This window comes from Thermobia domestica, chromosome 13, assembly GCF_964235325.1.
Source record: "Thermobia domestica chromosome 13, izTheDome1.hap1.1, whole genome shotgun sequence".
NCBI lineage: Eukaryota > Metazoa > Arthropoda > Insecta > Zygentoma > Lepismatidae > Thermobia > Thermobia domestica.
Genome location: NC_137466.1, coordinates 77,082,649 through 77,099,468, shown reverse-complemented (window position 1 = coordinate 77,099,468; position 16,820 = coordinate 77,082,649).

Sequence of the window (16,820 nt, the reverse complement as noted above, 5' to 3'; positions counted from 1 at the left end):
TTTCGTAATAATCGCCTTATTCTTTCTAGAGAAATAAATATTTTTGTATGTATACTGTGTGTACTGTTTATTGCACCTTATAGTAATGCTTTCAGATCTCTTAAGTTGAGGTAAAACGTTTTGCTTTATTACCACAAACACATATATAAAATATAATACAATATAATTTACAAGTGTGACAATTTACAATAAACAATAATACAAATGTACCAAAAGTTCATGAAAAGACAATCAAAACTATCACAATATATGAAACTTCCATTGGGTTACAAAAACGTACACTACTTCCTTCTTTTGTAAGAAATGTTGCATTCTCTAACAAGACCCCAACAATAGTCCCCCATCATTGAAGGATCCCATCGTCCCTGGTACCTTTTCTCCATTGCCATTATATCTTGGTGGAATCTTTCCCCCTGTTCGTCGCTGAGAGCACCTAGGTTAGCAGGAAAGAAGCTGAGGTGGGAGTGCAAAAAGTGGATTTTTAAAGACATCCTACAACCCAACTCTTTGTATTTCTGTATCATGTCCTGTACGATTTCTGTGTAACTCTCAGCTTTGTTATTGCCCAGAAAGTTGCGCACAACACACTTAAATGCTGTCCAGGCAGCTAGCTCAGCACTGTTTAACTTGCTGTCAAAGCTATCATCAAGCATTAATTTCTTAATTTGGGGACCAATAAACACTCCCGCTGAAATCTTAGCATCACTCAGGTTAGGGAACTTATCTCGCAAATACTTGAAACCTTCACCAGATGTGTCCATGGCTTTGACAAAGTTTTTCATAAGTCCTAACTTGATATGAAGTGGCGGTAGTAATATCTTATTAGGATCTACCAAAGGAGCGTATTTGACGTTGCATTCTCCAGGTACGTAATTCACTCTAGGTTCCCCTTCCTTCACTTCATAATGTTTGTCATCAGCTCGGCTATCCCATAAACATAAAAAACATCGGTACTTCGTGTAACCGCACTGCAGTCTTAATAAAATACCAACTACCTTGAGATCACAACATATTTGCCAACAATGGTCCTTGTAATTTATAAGATTTAGCAAAGTTGACATGGTGTCATAGGATTCCTTAATCTTCACTGAGTGCGCAAGTGGTATAGAAGGTTTTTTATTTCCATTATGTAAAAGGACAGCTTTAAGGCTGATCTTTGACGCGTCGATAAATAACCTCCATTCTTCTGGAACGTAAGGAATTCCTAGCTCCGCCATCAACCCATTTATATCCGTACATACGCACACATTATCTTGTATTGAGAAATAGCTTGAAAATTGAACATGCCTTTTCCTGTACACTGATATGTTCGTTTCTGCATCCAATAAGTTCCACTGCTGGAGCCTTGATCCCAGAAGTTCCGCCTCTTGTTTTGTCAGGTGCAAATCACGGACTAGGTTATTACGTTCACATTGCCGGAAGAAATGTGGCTCGCGAACACAGTCAGGGATGAACGTTGGATCCTTGGATGTACATGTTGATGTCGATGGTTCATCAAGGTCATGATGATCATCAGAGTCTTTTGGCCATATCTCTTCCCAGTTGGTAGGGGGCTCGGGAAGTGGAAGTTCTTTTGCATTCTGTTACATTTGATAACAAATATTGATAACCATTTCATGAACAAAACGAAAAAACTTGGAGAATTGTATATATATGTATTAAGATATACATATTACTGTACGATTAAAAAAAATATACGTTGGAAGTACATTCTATTTTTATACACGTTTCTAATTTACAGAGAGCAATACAAGTGTGTTGTTGACTATTGTAAATATTCATTTTTATGTCTGTGTTTGTAGTAATAAAGCAAATCGTTTTTACCCCAACTCAGGAGATCTGAAAGCATTATTATCAGGTGCAATAAACAGTGCACACAGTATACATACAAATATATTTATTTCTCTAGAAAAAACAAAGCGATTTTTACGAAACTTTTAGGGTTTATTAAATATAAATCAAGGTATACTTAGGTATAATTTCTATGTTACTATATGTAAGGGGACAGGAGCTAGGGGAATAAAATATCTGAAAAAGGGAAATTTTTTAGAGAATTTCCCGAAAATCCCTCTGTTACGGGAAAACTGTACGTGATGGAGAAAAACCGAGTGCATATTCGAATTCAGCGCAAAAAGTTCCTTTAAGATCAGGTGATTTTGCTCATGTAACAAACAAAAAGTTTAAATTTGTTAACTAGTGTAATCTCTTCATAGGGCCTTAGCGGCTCGTCTAGACTCACATGAAAGAATTTTAACTAGGTAACAGTTTTTGTATAAATTTGAGAAACTGGTTAGCGTAGGTGAATGATTAACGCGTTGGATTTGCAACCGTAAGGTCTAGGTTCTAATCCTGGCAGGGCTGAACTTTTTAATATGGTTCAGTTTCAATTTCAATCCACACTCAGTGTGATAAGCAAGATGATCTGTAGAGGAGGAAAGAGATGGAATGGCAGGGAATTGGAGTAAAATCATAAATGGACACAAAGATTTACAAACCTATTTACTTCAATTGATCCAGATTTGACATTTTCAGTTTATTTTCAACCATTTTCTAACTCATGTATGATCAGTATTTTTTTTCTTCTCATATGCAGTATGCAGTGAAATAATATATTCTGCATACAATGAGTTATAATGCCTTTAATATGTGACACTCATTGGACAACACATTCCAAATAATAGAGATTATTCTTAAAGTGTAGAATTGTTTTTGTGCATCAATTGCACAGCAAAACCTGTTTGAGTGTTCCATGAACTTACCCAACTGCTTGAAAAGTTAGGTGTAAGTTGAGTTGCATCTGTCCACGCGTTGGCTCAAGTATACTTTTGTGACTGACCGTACAATATCAGAGCAAGGAGAGGAATCGACTCGTAACTCCTTCGTGCTAAATTTCGTTGACCGTAATTTAATATCCCTTTTCATCGTCGAGGCTATATGAGGTGGGATCTAATGTTTAACGTGGGATTTGAATCATTGCTCGGATTTTAAGAGAAGCTAAATATCACCACCCTGTCGGGGAAATAACCTGGGATCATGCATATTAGCCACTCGGCCACGGAAGAGGCACCCATAGTACAAAATCATGGTCAGTTGGTGTGGGTGACTCAGGTTCGGTTCTCTCTGTAGAAACATTTTGTCCGGCTTCAATATTAAGTTGTACATAACATTTCTGCTAAAAGGGACAATAATCTTCAAACTAATAGACGAGAAAATTTGACTTTGCTTTCTTTGATTGCACTGTCGAGAAAGTACTTTAGCTATTACCTTATATAAAGGTAACCAAGAAAGTTCTGTTGCTTTTTATGGAGATTTGTGTTCAATTAGCCCTCACAGCGTGAGTTGAATGCGAATGGAGATAAGGCGAAGGTCAGTTGTTGATGTGGTATATCTAATATACTACCTGGTTGTGGTAGTTCACTTACACTGTGAACGGGCGTAAAGACAGAGTGAACATGGGACCTCCATAGAGCGTCATAAGGGCGTGTATGCTGTACGAGTTCAAACTGGTGTCAAACGCCGCTGCAGCGCTAAAGAGGAAATGTCAGGTCTTTGATTAGGGTGTCGTGACTATGCGGACAGTGCAGTGGTGGTTTAACAAGTTTAAGGACGGTGACGAAACACTCGAAGACGCACCACGTGCCGGAAGACCAATAATGTACAAAATAAAGATTTTCAGGCAGCAATTGAAGTGAGTAGTGGCCAGACATGTGAGGAATTAGGACTACAATGCAGTTTGAGTAGAGAAACCATTCGGCAGCACCTCCATCAACTTGGGAAGCACTACAAGTTGGGTCGATGTGTCTCACATGATTTGACTCCGGACCAGAAGGCAACGCGAGCAGACACCAGTGTTTCCTTGCTGTCTCGTCTGAGGAAGGAGCCATTTCTGGACACGGTGTTGACATATGATGAAAAGTGCGTCCTGTACGAAGCTCCACGGTGCAGTCATCATTGGTTAACATCCCATTAACCGGTTCCAAAACACCCGAAACCAACACTACACCAGAAGAAGGTCCTTCTGTGTGTTTGGTGGACTGCTCGCGGCATCGCACATTGGGAACTGCTACCAGCTGGTCAGAGCATCAATGCAACTGTTTACTATCAGCAGTTGAGCTGTGTTCAAGAAAAACTCAAAACTCTGGAGCCAGCACTTTTGAATCGCAAAGGAGTTCAACGCTAAGCCCCATGTAGCTAGGATGTCCCGGAATATCATTCTACGCCTTGGATGGGAAACACTATTGCATCCGCCATACTTCCCGGACATTGCACCATCCGATTATCACCTATTCTATTCCTTGGACAATCACCTGAGAGGACATCAGTTAAAATCCGTAGTAGAGGTGCAAAATGCATTTGATACCTTATTCGCTTCACGACACATCAAGTTCTACCGCGGTGGAATCCATAGCCTTCCAGAGCGTTGGTAGAATGTCGTCGATCCTGATAGGGACTATTTCTTATCTTCCAAGTACGTCTTAGGTGACATATAGATGTTTGAAGGTAGTGGGTGAAAAAGCAACAGAAATTTCTTGGTTAACTTTATAACTTTCGGTAGATTGAAGTAGTTTTATAGTGATACCTTTTCAGATCAACCGTTTGAACTGAAATGGGGAATCCAGTGAAAAATATCTGATTCTTCAATCGGTGAATTTTACTCGAATTTTAATGCTGATACTTTGAAAATCGATCAATTGGATTTTAACGAATCTTATCCGCACCGTGGATATGTAGGACAGAGCGTTTTCCTTAAAGTAGGATACAAAATACGTAATATTTAGGAATAGAATTGTTCGCGAGACAAGACGAAATCGAGTTTTCGTGGCGAACCACGAGACTATACAGAACTCTTCCAATATAAAGGTACATTTTCCGAGACGAGACATCACTTTCATGATACCCTTTCGAGACGAGGCTTTCTCAACGCGTGTGTCGTAAGGAACTCAACTTAGGAATTTTATCAAATATTTTTTTGCTCTACTTGATATCAAACTCTGTATGACACATATACACAGTGGTGCTATTCAGCCAGTTCGCACCGGTTCGCTAGAATCGCTTCTAAAATATTTCCAGTTCGCAGAACCGTTTGTTATACCCAGACATGGGAGTAAATTTTATCCTGTTATACCCAAGATTAGTAAATTTTAGTTTCTGTATGTACACTCATGTCCAAAATTATTGTCACATGATTATAAATATGTTGTTCTAGTAATATAATTTGATAATGAATTCGCCCGGTATTTCTTATAATGTTAGTATGTGTATAATCGGCAAAGACAAGTATGTGGTAAATTTCATGTCAAAAGAGCAGTAAATAAGAACAATGAAAGGAAAATAAAATTTTCTTGTCCATTTAGTTACATTTGATTTTACTCATTATGATTTTCGTACTTATAATACTTTTCCTACGAAATTTATCACAAATATAAATTTCCTGATTATACACATAATATCAGTATTAAAAGTACTCTGCAAAATCATTATCAAATTATATTTTTACAAGAAGACAGTTATAGATATGCGACAATAATTTTGGACATGAGTGTAATTTCAGTTTTGTCAGGGAGCGGTGCGTACAAAGTTGGTACGATTTATGTATTCTCACTTGAACTCCCTATGTCAGCATGAACTGTGTACAGCTGTGCAAATTGTTTCGAGCAGCTCTTGAAAGTTCCATCAAAAAAATTCACTGCTGGCTGTCCCTCACAAGGGAAGTTCAGGAAAAAGCACTCGCCTGCAGAGAAACTAAGCACGCCATTTGAAGTCCCAATTCATGCTGATTATAACAAGCTAATAAAATTCCTGTACGGTTGGGAACAGTTCGAGATATTCAACTTGGAAGTTTATATGAGAAAATGAGGATATACGCATTTATACGCGTTAAGTACAACGTAATTAGTAACGAATATTGACATACGAATTGAAAGCTATCGGAAGTAACAGAAAAAAAGTGTTTCGCAATAACTAACGGGTTTGTTAGATACAATTAGTCATTACATTGTTCACAATAATCATAGGTTAGAGATGAAATTGATCACTGTTGTTCTTCTGTTTTATGAAGAAATGACGCAGGCAAAATACTCCCTTGCACCATGAACATTTTATATGTGCAATTGTGTTGCATCCGTCAAGAGAACAGTTCGCAGAACCAAAGCAAAAAGCAAATTCGACCAGTGATTCAAAAGTTATAGGCCTATAATTTGTTCGTAATCTGCCTTGCAGAACGCAAATTGAAACAATCCAATGTATCGCGGTGATCGGAAGTGATTCGTATGGACACGAACTTTATTTGATTGTTTCGTTAAGACGATTCATACTATGTACAAATCTCCTGCCATAATCTTTGATTGATCGGAATCAAAACACATCAAATGGTTGCACAAATCGTGTGTAATTCTTTGGTATCTTCTCAACCATTAGGTCTTTGCCATCCGTCATGCAACTTGTAATAGACAAATCGTCTGTGAATGGATCCCAGTGATCAAGCAATAGCAAGTTCAAACCATCAGGCTTCGCCATGGGCGAGAATACTTAACGCATTGAAACGTGCACCCACTCATTTTCTCATATAAATTTCCAAGCTGAATATCTCGAACAGTTCTCAACGTACAGGAGTTTTATTATCTGTTATAATCAGCATGAATTGGTCCTTCAAATGGCATGCTTATTTCTCTGCAGGCGAGTGCTTCTCCCAAACTTCCCTTGTCAGCTGGCTTCAGACCATCATATTCATTAAATAATACAATAAAACAATTAATATAAACAATGAAATGTGCAAATTGTACATATAACAGAAAAGACAATCCCTTTATAAACATCCAAGTGTATGTCGTTCCACTTTGTATCGTATGAGCAACTTTGTAACTTATAGGATGCCACATAGATTTGCTGTAATGATTACTAAATTATTTAATAATCATAAATTTAGTATGAGGGATTAATTCCTCTCTTTCCAAATACAGTTTCTCCCAGGCTCGTGGCAGTCAGCACCTTCATATTTGCAATCAGCGACAGTCGTGGCAGTCAGCACCAATAATTGGCTGTGGCAGTCAGCACCCGTGGCAATCAGCACCTATCCCATACAACCCCCCCATATATATATATATATATATATATATATATATATATATATATATATATATATATATATATATATATATATATATATACATATACATGGGGGAGGTATTATACTACAGTATTTTGACTCAGTTTCCTCACCCAAGTAACGTTACATCTTCGGAATCTACAATTACGTCACTTTTGAACAAAGAGACGCTATAATCATTGCTCCCCCTACGTAGTTCATAACACTTCATAATTTAATAGAAAAATACCTGGCAACTTGTATCACTTCTACTCTCCTGATTCATTTAAAGAACCAATAACCGGTTGGTCGCAAACTGAAATTATTTTCGGCTGAAGAATCTTATCAAACTCTCAATCAAATTTGCCCAATATATGAACCTTGTTGCGAATTTGAATGATCACAAATCGCATTGAATCAATAAAAATATATTCACAGAAAGCTATATTAGCCCATATATTCAGATTCGTGCACACGTGTATTTTGTACTTGACCATTCATCATAACAGAGTTAATACTTGATCTGTTGATGATTTGCGGGTGAAACGTCTCAACAAAATCTCGCGGCCCAGAAGCCCCCCTGGCGAAACCTCGGACCAAAATCTCACATAGTCAAAATCTTGCCGGACGAAATCTAGCCTGGCCAAAACATCGTGGGATAAAACTTAGCCACCTAAAACTTAGCCATCTAATTTAATTAAATAGAGGTGCACATCAAGAATGAGGTGCCACTTTGTGTGTGTGTGTGTGAATATTTACGGGTAAAACCTGCTAACTCAGAAACGAAGAACTTATTTAAGTAGGCGAATAACATGTAATTCATGTAACTGAGATGCAGCACTGAAAAGTTTGCTCCATCACCATGATATTGTTCTATGTGAACAATGCAATGAACGTGGAGGGTAATTTACATTTATACACTAATAATTGTAACAAATATGTTTTGATTAATGGCGCATTTAGGAAGCTATCGGGCTCAACACCCCCATAAAATAATTTCATTATTATTTTGTTCACATTATACCTACAACACAAATGCTTCTTACTGGTTCTCAAGCCTCCCCCTCCGAAATAAGATACTAAATACACCACTGGTTTTGCTAACGTTTGAATCGATATTATAACTAGAAATACTTTATACAAATTTCAAATCTAAATTATGACAGAAATAAAAACATGTAAGATGTTCGTAATTGTAGTCGTATTGTCGAACGAACTCCCAAAGGACTGATCTCTTGAATGAAGGTGTCAGAAATACTTGTTAATTTGCGTTTGAAACTAACTTCTCTCTATAAGCATCTTGGCAGGTTATACTGGAAAATATTTCACTATAGCGTAAGAAAAACAAATACTGGATATTGGTCGATATCCGTGATGTATTTAAACTTTAGCAATTTGAAACGTGTATTCTTTTTTATTTCTAGTTCACATAATGATTGGATAAACTTCTAGTTTACGCGCATATCCACCGTTGCTAACTGCAGACGCACCGCGATAGATCAGAGATTTCTTGTCTCGTTTTGATTATAATCTCGAAAAACCACACGATCCCTTCTAAATCCGAGACGAGGTAAAAAAAAAATATATATATATATATTGTCTCGTTTCCAACATGAGAAATTTCTCGAGTCTCGTGAGCAACGATAATTCACCCAAGTCTTGGATCCCAAACACTATTTTGTGTCACATGATTCATATGTAAAAAACTACAAATTGATAAAATGATGGTACGAAAGCAATGAAGGGCATTTATCTTAAGTTTAAAATATACAAGTCATTACACAATTTTCTCCAATAATAAGTAAATGTTGTTATATCACACTATTTGTAGACCAATCGTGACGCAGAACGGTTGTGATAACTTCTAGGTGAAATTAAGGAAAAAATAGGGCATTTATATATTTACATAATTATCAAAACGGGACAATAAAATTTGGAGACAAGAGCGAAAGAAGTCTTCGAAGATTGAGACGAGACGAGACCTATTAAATTTAGGAGACGAGACGAGAAAACCTTACCTTCTCGTATTCTCGTATCGTCTCGTCTCATGAGGAACACTATCTGAAGGAAATAGATAGTGTTCGTAATAATTCTTCCTTCTAGTGACTACCTGGCAGATGGTGCATTTTTTTGCATGAGTAATCGATTTTATGGCATAACAATCTGTATGCTATTATTGGGGCATTAGCCAAGAATAGAACACCGTAGAATGTATTAGGTTATTATTTAGAAATGAAAGAAAATCTTTGAGTTTTACGTCGCACGATTATGCCGGCTAGGCTAAAGGAGAGGGTGATGATGGGAATGAATGAAATGGTGGAATAAAGAAAGTAGGAGGAAACGAGACAACCGCGAGGAAACCACGAACACGGTGTTCATCCACCACAAAACCCACTTGTTGCGATCTGGGATCGAACCAGGGACCCCACACACCAGAGGTGAGCACTCTACCACTGAGCCACCGCAGTCCCCGTTATTCTTTAGGGCATAATAACTTATGTAAAAGAATTCTTGAAATTCTCACATTCGTAATCTGCACGAAAATATATTTGATGAATAATATTTCTTCTACCTGGATTTATTAAACTTCCAAACTATTCTATGCATATCAGTGAAGCCATATCTAGCATCTTGGTGCTAGATCTAGCATAATTCACATGCGTTTAGCATCTAGCATCTTGACTTTAGCATCTTGGGTAAATCTAGCATAATTTCATTCTTCCCTCTAATGAACAGAAAAAGAACGAAAATTTAGATGGTTCAAGGACCGTCGGGAATTCTTCTTCATAGTTGAAGTGATGGTTGGAATAATGAGACCAGTCAGTATTTCCGCGGTTGTAATTTATTGTTGAATTCAAAGAAATGTTCAAAAATAACAAAACATGACTCTACAAAACATATTTACTTACACGTTTGTCAAGTCAAAATCGCCACTTACTAATAATTAAATGAAAAATATACTAATCGTTAGTACTACGTTAGTACTGGTTAGTACTCCAAGCACAACGTTAGTACTCAGACCCATATAAAGTTATTAACGAATTAAAGTGGCGATATTCACTTGACGTCAAGCCAGAATCGCCACTTTTGTAAATCTTCTCCAAATTATACAAAAGTTGTGTCAATCGTTAGTACTACGTTAGTACTGGTTAGTACTCGAAGCACAACGTTAGTACTCACACCCATATAAAGTTATTAAAAAAATTAAAATGGCGATATTCACTTGACGTCAAGCCAGAATCGCCACTTTTGTAAATCTTCTCCAAATTATACAAAACTAGTGTCAATCGTTAGCACTACGTTAGTACTGGTTAGTACTCCAAGCACAACGTTAGTACTCACACCCATATAAAGTTATTAACGAATTAAAGTGGCGATATTCACTTGACGTCAAGCCAGAATCGCCACTTTTGTAAATCTTCTCCAAATTATACAAAAGTAGTGTCAATCGTTAGTACTACGTTAGTACTGGTTAGTACTCCAAGCACAACGTTAGTACTCACACCCATATAAAGTTATTAACGAATGAAAATGGCGATATTCACTTGACGTCAAGCCAGAATCGCCACTTTTCTAAATCTTCTCCAAATTATACAAAAGTAGTGTCAATCGTTAGTACTACGTTAGTACTGGTCAGTACTCCAAGCACAACGTTAGTACTCCTACCCATATAAAGTTATTAACGAATTAAAGTGGCGATATTCACTTGACGTCAAGCCAGAATCGCCACTTTTGTAAATCTTCTCCAAATTATACAAAAGTAGTGTCAATCGTTAGTACTACGTTAGTACTGGTTAGTACTCCAAGCACAACGTTAATACTCACACCCATATAAAGTTATTAACGAATTAAAGTGGCGATATTCACTTGACGTCAAGCCAGAATCGCCACTTTTGTAAATCTTCTCCAAATTATACAAAAGTAGTGTCAATCGTTAGTACTACGTTAGTACTGGTTAGTACTCCAAGCACAACGTTAGTACTCACACCCATATAAAGTTATTAACGAATTAAAGTGGCGATATTCACTTGACGTCAAGCCAGAATCGCCACTTTTGTAAATCTTCTCCAAATTATACAAAAGTAGTGTCAATCGTTAGTACTACGTTAGTACTGGTTAGTACTCCAAGCACAACGTTAGTACTCACACCCATATAAAGTTATTAACGAATTAAAGTGGCGATATTCACTTGACGTCAAGCCAGAATCGCCACTTTTGTAAATCTTCTCCAAATTATACAAAAGTAGTGTCAATCGTTAGTACTACGTTAGTACTGGTTAGTACTCCAAGCACAACGTTAGTACTCACACCCATATAAAGTTATTAAAAAAATTAAAATGGCGATATTCACTTGACGTCAAGCCAGAATCGCCACTTTTGTAAATCTTCTCCAAATTATACAAAACTAGTGTCAATCGTTAGCACTACGTTAGTACTGGTTAGTACTCCAAGCACAACGTTAGTACTCACACCCATATAAAGTTATTAACGAATGAAAATGGCGATATTCACTTGACGTCAAGCCAGAATCGCCACTTTTGTAAATCTTCTCCAAATTATACAAAAGTAGTGTCAATCGTTAGTACTACGTTAGTACTGGTTAGTACTCCAAGCACAACGTTAGTACTCACACCCATATAAAGTTATTAACGAATGAAAATGGCGATATTCACTTGACGTCAAGCCAGAATCGCCACTTTTGTAAATCTTCTCCAAATTATACAAAAGTAGTGTCAATCGTTAGTACTACGTTAGTACTGGTCAGTACTCCAAGCACAACGTTAGTACTCCTACCCATATAAAGTTATTAACGAATTAAAGTGGCGATATTCACTTGACGTCAAGCCAGAATCGCCACTTTTGTAAATCTTCTCCAAATTATACAAAAGTAGTGTCAATCGTTAGTACTACGTTAGTACTGGTTAGTACTCCAAGCACAACGTTAATACTCACACCCATATAAAGTTATTAACGAATTAAAGTGGCGATATTCACTTGACGTCAAGAGAGAATCGCCACTTTTGTAAATCTTCTCCAAATTATACAAAAGTAGTGTCAATCGTTAGTACTACGTTAGTACTGGTTAGTACTCCAAGCACAACGTTAGTACTCACACCCATATAAAGTTATTAACGAATTAAAGTGGCGATATTCACTTGACGTCAAGCCAGAATCGCCACTTTTGTAAATCTTCTCCAAATTATACAAAAGTAGTGTCAATCGTTAGTACTACGTTAGTACTGGTTAGTACTCCAAGCACAACGTTAGTACTCACACCCATATAAAGTTATTAAAAAAATTAAAATGGCGATATTCACTTGACGTCAGCCAGAATCGCCACTTTTGTAAATCTTCTCCAAATTATACAAAAGTAGTGTCAATCGTTAGTACTACGTTAGTACTGGTTAGTACTCCAAGCACAACGTTAGTACTCACACCCATATAAAGTTATTAACGAATTAAAGTGGCGATATTCACTTGACGTCAAGCCAGAATCGCCACTTTTGTAAATCTTCTCCAAATTATACAAAAGTAGTGTCAATCGTTAGTACTACGTTAGTACTGGTTAGTACTCCAAGCACAACGTTAGTACTCACACCCATATAAAGTTATTAACGAATTAAAGTGGCGATATTCACTTGACGTCAAGCCAGAATCGCCACTTTTGTAAATCTTCTCCAAATTATACAAAAGTAGTGTCAATCGTTAGTACTACGTTAGTACTGGTTAGTACTACAAGCACAACGTTAGTACTCACACCCATGTAAAGTTATTAACGAATTAAAGTGGCGATATTCACTTGACGTCAAGCCAGAATCGCCACTTTTGTAAATCTTCTCCAAATTATACAAAAGTAGTGTCAATCGTTAGTACTACGTTAGTACTGGTTAGTACTCCAAGCACAACGTTAGTACTCACACCCATATAAAGTTATTAACGAATTAAAGTGGCAATGTTCACTTGACGTCAAGCCAGAATCGCCACTTTTGTAAATCTTCTCCAAATTATACAAAAGTAGTGTCAATCGTTAGTACTACGTTAGTACTGGTTAGTACTCCAAGCACAACGTTAGTACTCACACCCATATAAAGTTATTAACGAGTTAAAGTGGCGATATTCACTTGACGTCTAGCCAGAATCGCCACTTTTCTAAATATTCTCCAAATTATACAAAAGTAGTGTCAATCGTTAGTACTACGTTAGTACTGGTTAGTACTCCAAGCACAACGTTAGTACTCACACCCATATAAAGTTATTAACGAATTAAAGTGGCGATATTCACTTGACGTCAAGCCAGAATCGCCACTTTTGTAAATCTTCTCCAAATTATACAAAAGTAGTGTCAATCGTTAGTACTACGTTAGTACTGGTTAGTACTACAAGCACAACGTTAGTACTCACACCCATGTAAAGTTATTAACGAATTAAAGTGGCGATATTCACTTGACGTCAAGCCAGAATCGCCACTTTTGTAAATCTTCTCCAAATTATACAAAAGTAGTGTCAATCGTTAGTACTACGTTAGTACTGGTTAGTACTCCAAGCACAACGCTAGTACTCAGACCCATATAAAGTTATTAACGAATTAAAGTGGTGATATTCACTTGACGTCAAGCCAGAATCGCCACTTTTGTAAATCTTCTCCAAATTATACAAAAGTAGTGTCAATCGTTAGTACTTCGTTAATAGTGGTTAGTACTGCAAGCACAACGTTAGTACTCACACCCATATAAAGTTATTAACGAATTAAAGTGGCGAAATTCACTTGACGTCTAGCCAGAATCGCCACTTTTCTAAATATTCTCCAAATTATACAAAAGTAGTGTCAATCGTTAGTACTGCGTTAATAGTGGTTAGTACTGCAAGCACAACGTTAGTATTTTCATCCATGTAAAGTTATTAACTAATAAAAGTAGTGATATTTAGTTGACGTCAAGGGAGAAACGCCATTTTTGTGAATATTTTCCAAATTATACAATAGTGCTGTCAATCGTTAGTGTTTCCTCAGTGCTTGTAAGTGCTACAAATACACAATTAGGGCTTTCACGTACTTTAAATTGTTCACGAATTAATGTGACGATGTTTAAATAACAATGGCAGAATCGGCACTGGGGACAGTTTCGTAGTGGGATATGGAGATGGTTTTTGGGATATGCTTTAGCTATGTTGGTATAATCTGGAAATTGTTAAACACTTTTAGTCGATAATTTAAAATGTATATTTATTTTTAAAAAATATTTATCTTTTTACATTCAATTTCTTTTGCCACTTAACCTTTTTGGTTTGTTTGATAATATTTATTTTCTATAATTTGATATTTTAAGTACATATTTCGTAATCTGATGTAAACTCATTTATAAACGCTACGCAACAATATATAGAATAACACTAACTCGTTCGATATTATTAAGGCATGTAGTATTGGCGAAAACTACCAAATAAGTGAGGACACACATGTGCAATTCACATTTATTTTCTTTCTTTTGGGGTGACTGAGGAAGATTCTTGTATTGGCTTTCAATATGAATGTCAACCATATTAATCAGTACTTGGTGTGGTGTAATTATCGATAATAAACTTCAATTTCATGGAAAATATAAAAAATGAACTCGAAAATTTATGTAGAGCAAGAATGACTTATGAAAAAGAAATTTATCATATAAATGTAAATTTGTAGCATTTTTCCTTGTTACTAAATAGTGTTGAATTTTGCTATCTTGAACTTTTCTAACTGAAGTGCGTAAATAATAGACTACTAGACACTGACAAATACTAATTCTTCTAACTAAATGTGGGTGATGAAAGAAAAACATATAATGAATTCAAGAATTTCCTCAAACTTCCAAAATATAATTATAGAAAATCAATAGCACAAATCATGAAGAGAATTATACAAAATTCTACATACAGTTAAGTAGCTGCAAAATGTACACTCATGTCCAAAATTATCGTCGCATGTCTATAAATATGTTGTTGTAGGAATATAATTTGATAATGAATTCGCCCGGTATTTCTTATAATATTAGTACGTGTTTAATCGGCAAAGACATGTATGTGACAAATTTCACGTCAAGAGAGCAGTAAATAAAAATAAAACGAAAATAAACTTTCTTGTCCATTTAGCAATATTTTGTTTTACTCATTCTAATTTTCATATTTATAATTCTTTTCCTATGAAATTTACCACAAATATACATTTTCCGATTATACACATAGTATCAGTATTAAAAGTACCCTGCAAAATCATTATCAAATTATATTCTTACAAGAAGACAATTATAGATATGAATCAATCATTTTGGACATGAGTGTACATTTTAAATCTTTAACAGTTGAAGCAAACATTACCCTACTCCCATCAGATATACATATGTATTCGAAACACCTTTAAGCTCCGTACTTTCTTTGTACGAGATAACAAGTGTAATATTGAAAACATTGTTTGAATGAGTGGTAAACTTCTCATTGTATAGGTACAAAGTATTACATTTTTTTTAGATAATCAGTCGAACCTGGTAAAAAAAAGTTTCAAATAGGAGAAAATGCTAAGAATTTTACCATTTTTTAAAACATTGATTGACTGTTTTCATACTAATGATGTTACATCAGCTTACTTTATACATTTTCAACGATTTTTCATTCAAACGACTTTATGTTCTGTTGGCCTAATTTTATCCCCCCCAATATAGATTATCTAATTCGCAGGCTGTATATAGGGGAGGGTTATAGGGGCTATAGTTCCCTTGGGGCTTTAAGTTTCGCTTAATACCTCCTAGCTATGCAAATGACAAATCAAAGCGATGACACAGAGTTAATTTCCTTGTTAGGCGAAAGTTGTATTTTTTTTTTAACTTGGTTTAGCTCACATACGTTGATAGTTCTGCATCTCATTAATAGTTAACCTTTCCTATTTTCGCGCTCTTATTGAATAATACAGTATGTAGGGGAAAATTTTGACAAACCTAGCAAAAATTAGTATCTTAATGAAATTTGCAGGATAATTTCCTTTCATCAAGTATAGTAATATCCTAAAGTCCCCGAATATCCTTCTTGAGCTGCATCCAATTTGGCTTAAATTTCCAATTTGACCGCCACCGTCTGTAGAACAATCATGTTTTAATTGATTTCTTAACTTATGTTCAATTCTACAGTCTTGGAACTTACAACAAAATATTTTGTAATTAAAATTTATTTTGTTTAATATATAGTTCATATTTGTAGGTCAGGTAGACAAAAAGTTACAAATGATAGAGAAGATTTGTATGATTTAATCTTGTATTTATTTCAAGCGTATTTTTCTGATTTCCTTATATTTTTATACATATAATATTGATATAAGGATAAAAATAAAGAAAATGTGTCAACATGCCATAATTACAAATTATATATACAAAATATGGGACATTATACGGAACATAACTTATCAAGCAAAATAGTCTGTAGGGAAAACGTTATTTAAGCAAAATTCAGCTTTTTATAAACGATAGAAATAATTTATATTATATAAAGCACACAAAAATTAACCCATACCTGGCACGGTGCACTGTTGGGACATAAACGATCCGGTTGAATCAGACCCACTGCTACTTCAGATGAAAAAAAAAATGTAGTTGAAACAACGAGTATTAAGGAGAGTGTTTATATTTTAGTAATTTAGGCTTCATATAATAATCTCTACTTCTTTCGGAACAGAAATTGTACCTATTACACTGAAAAACTAAAAAAGAAAACGAAA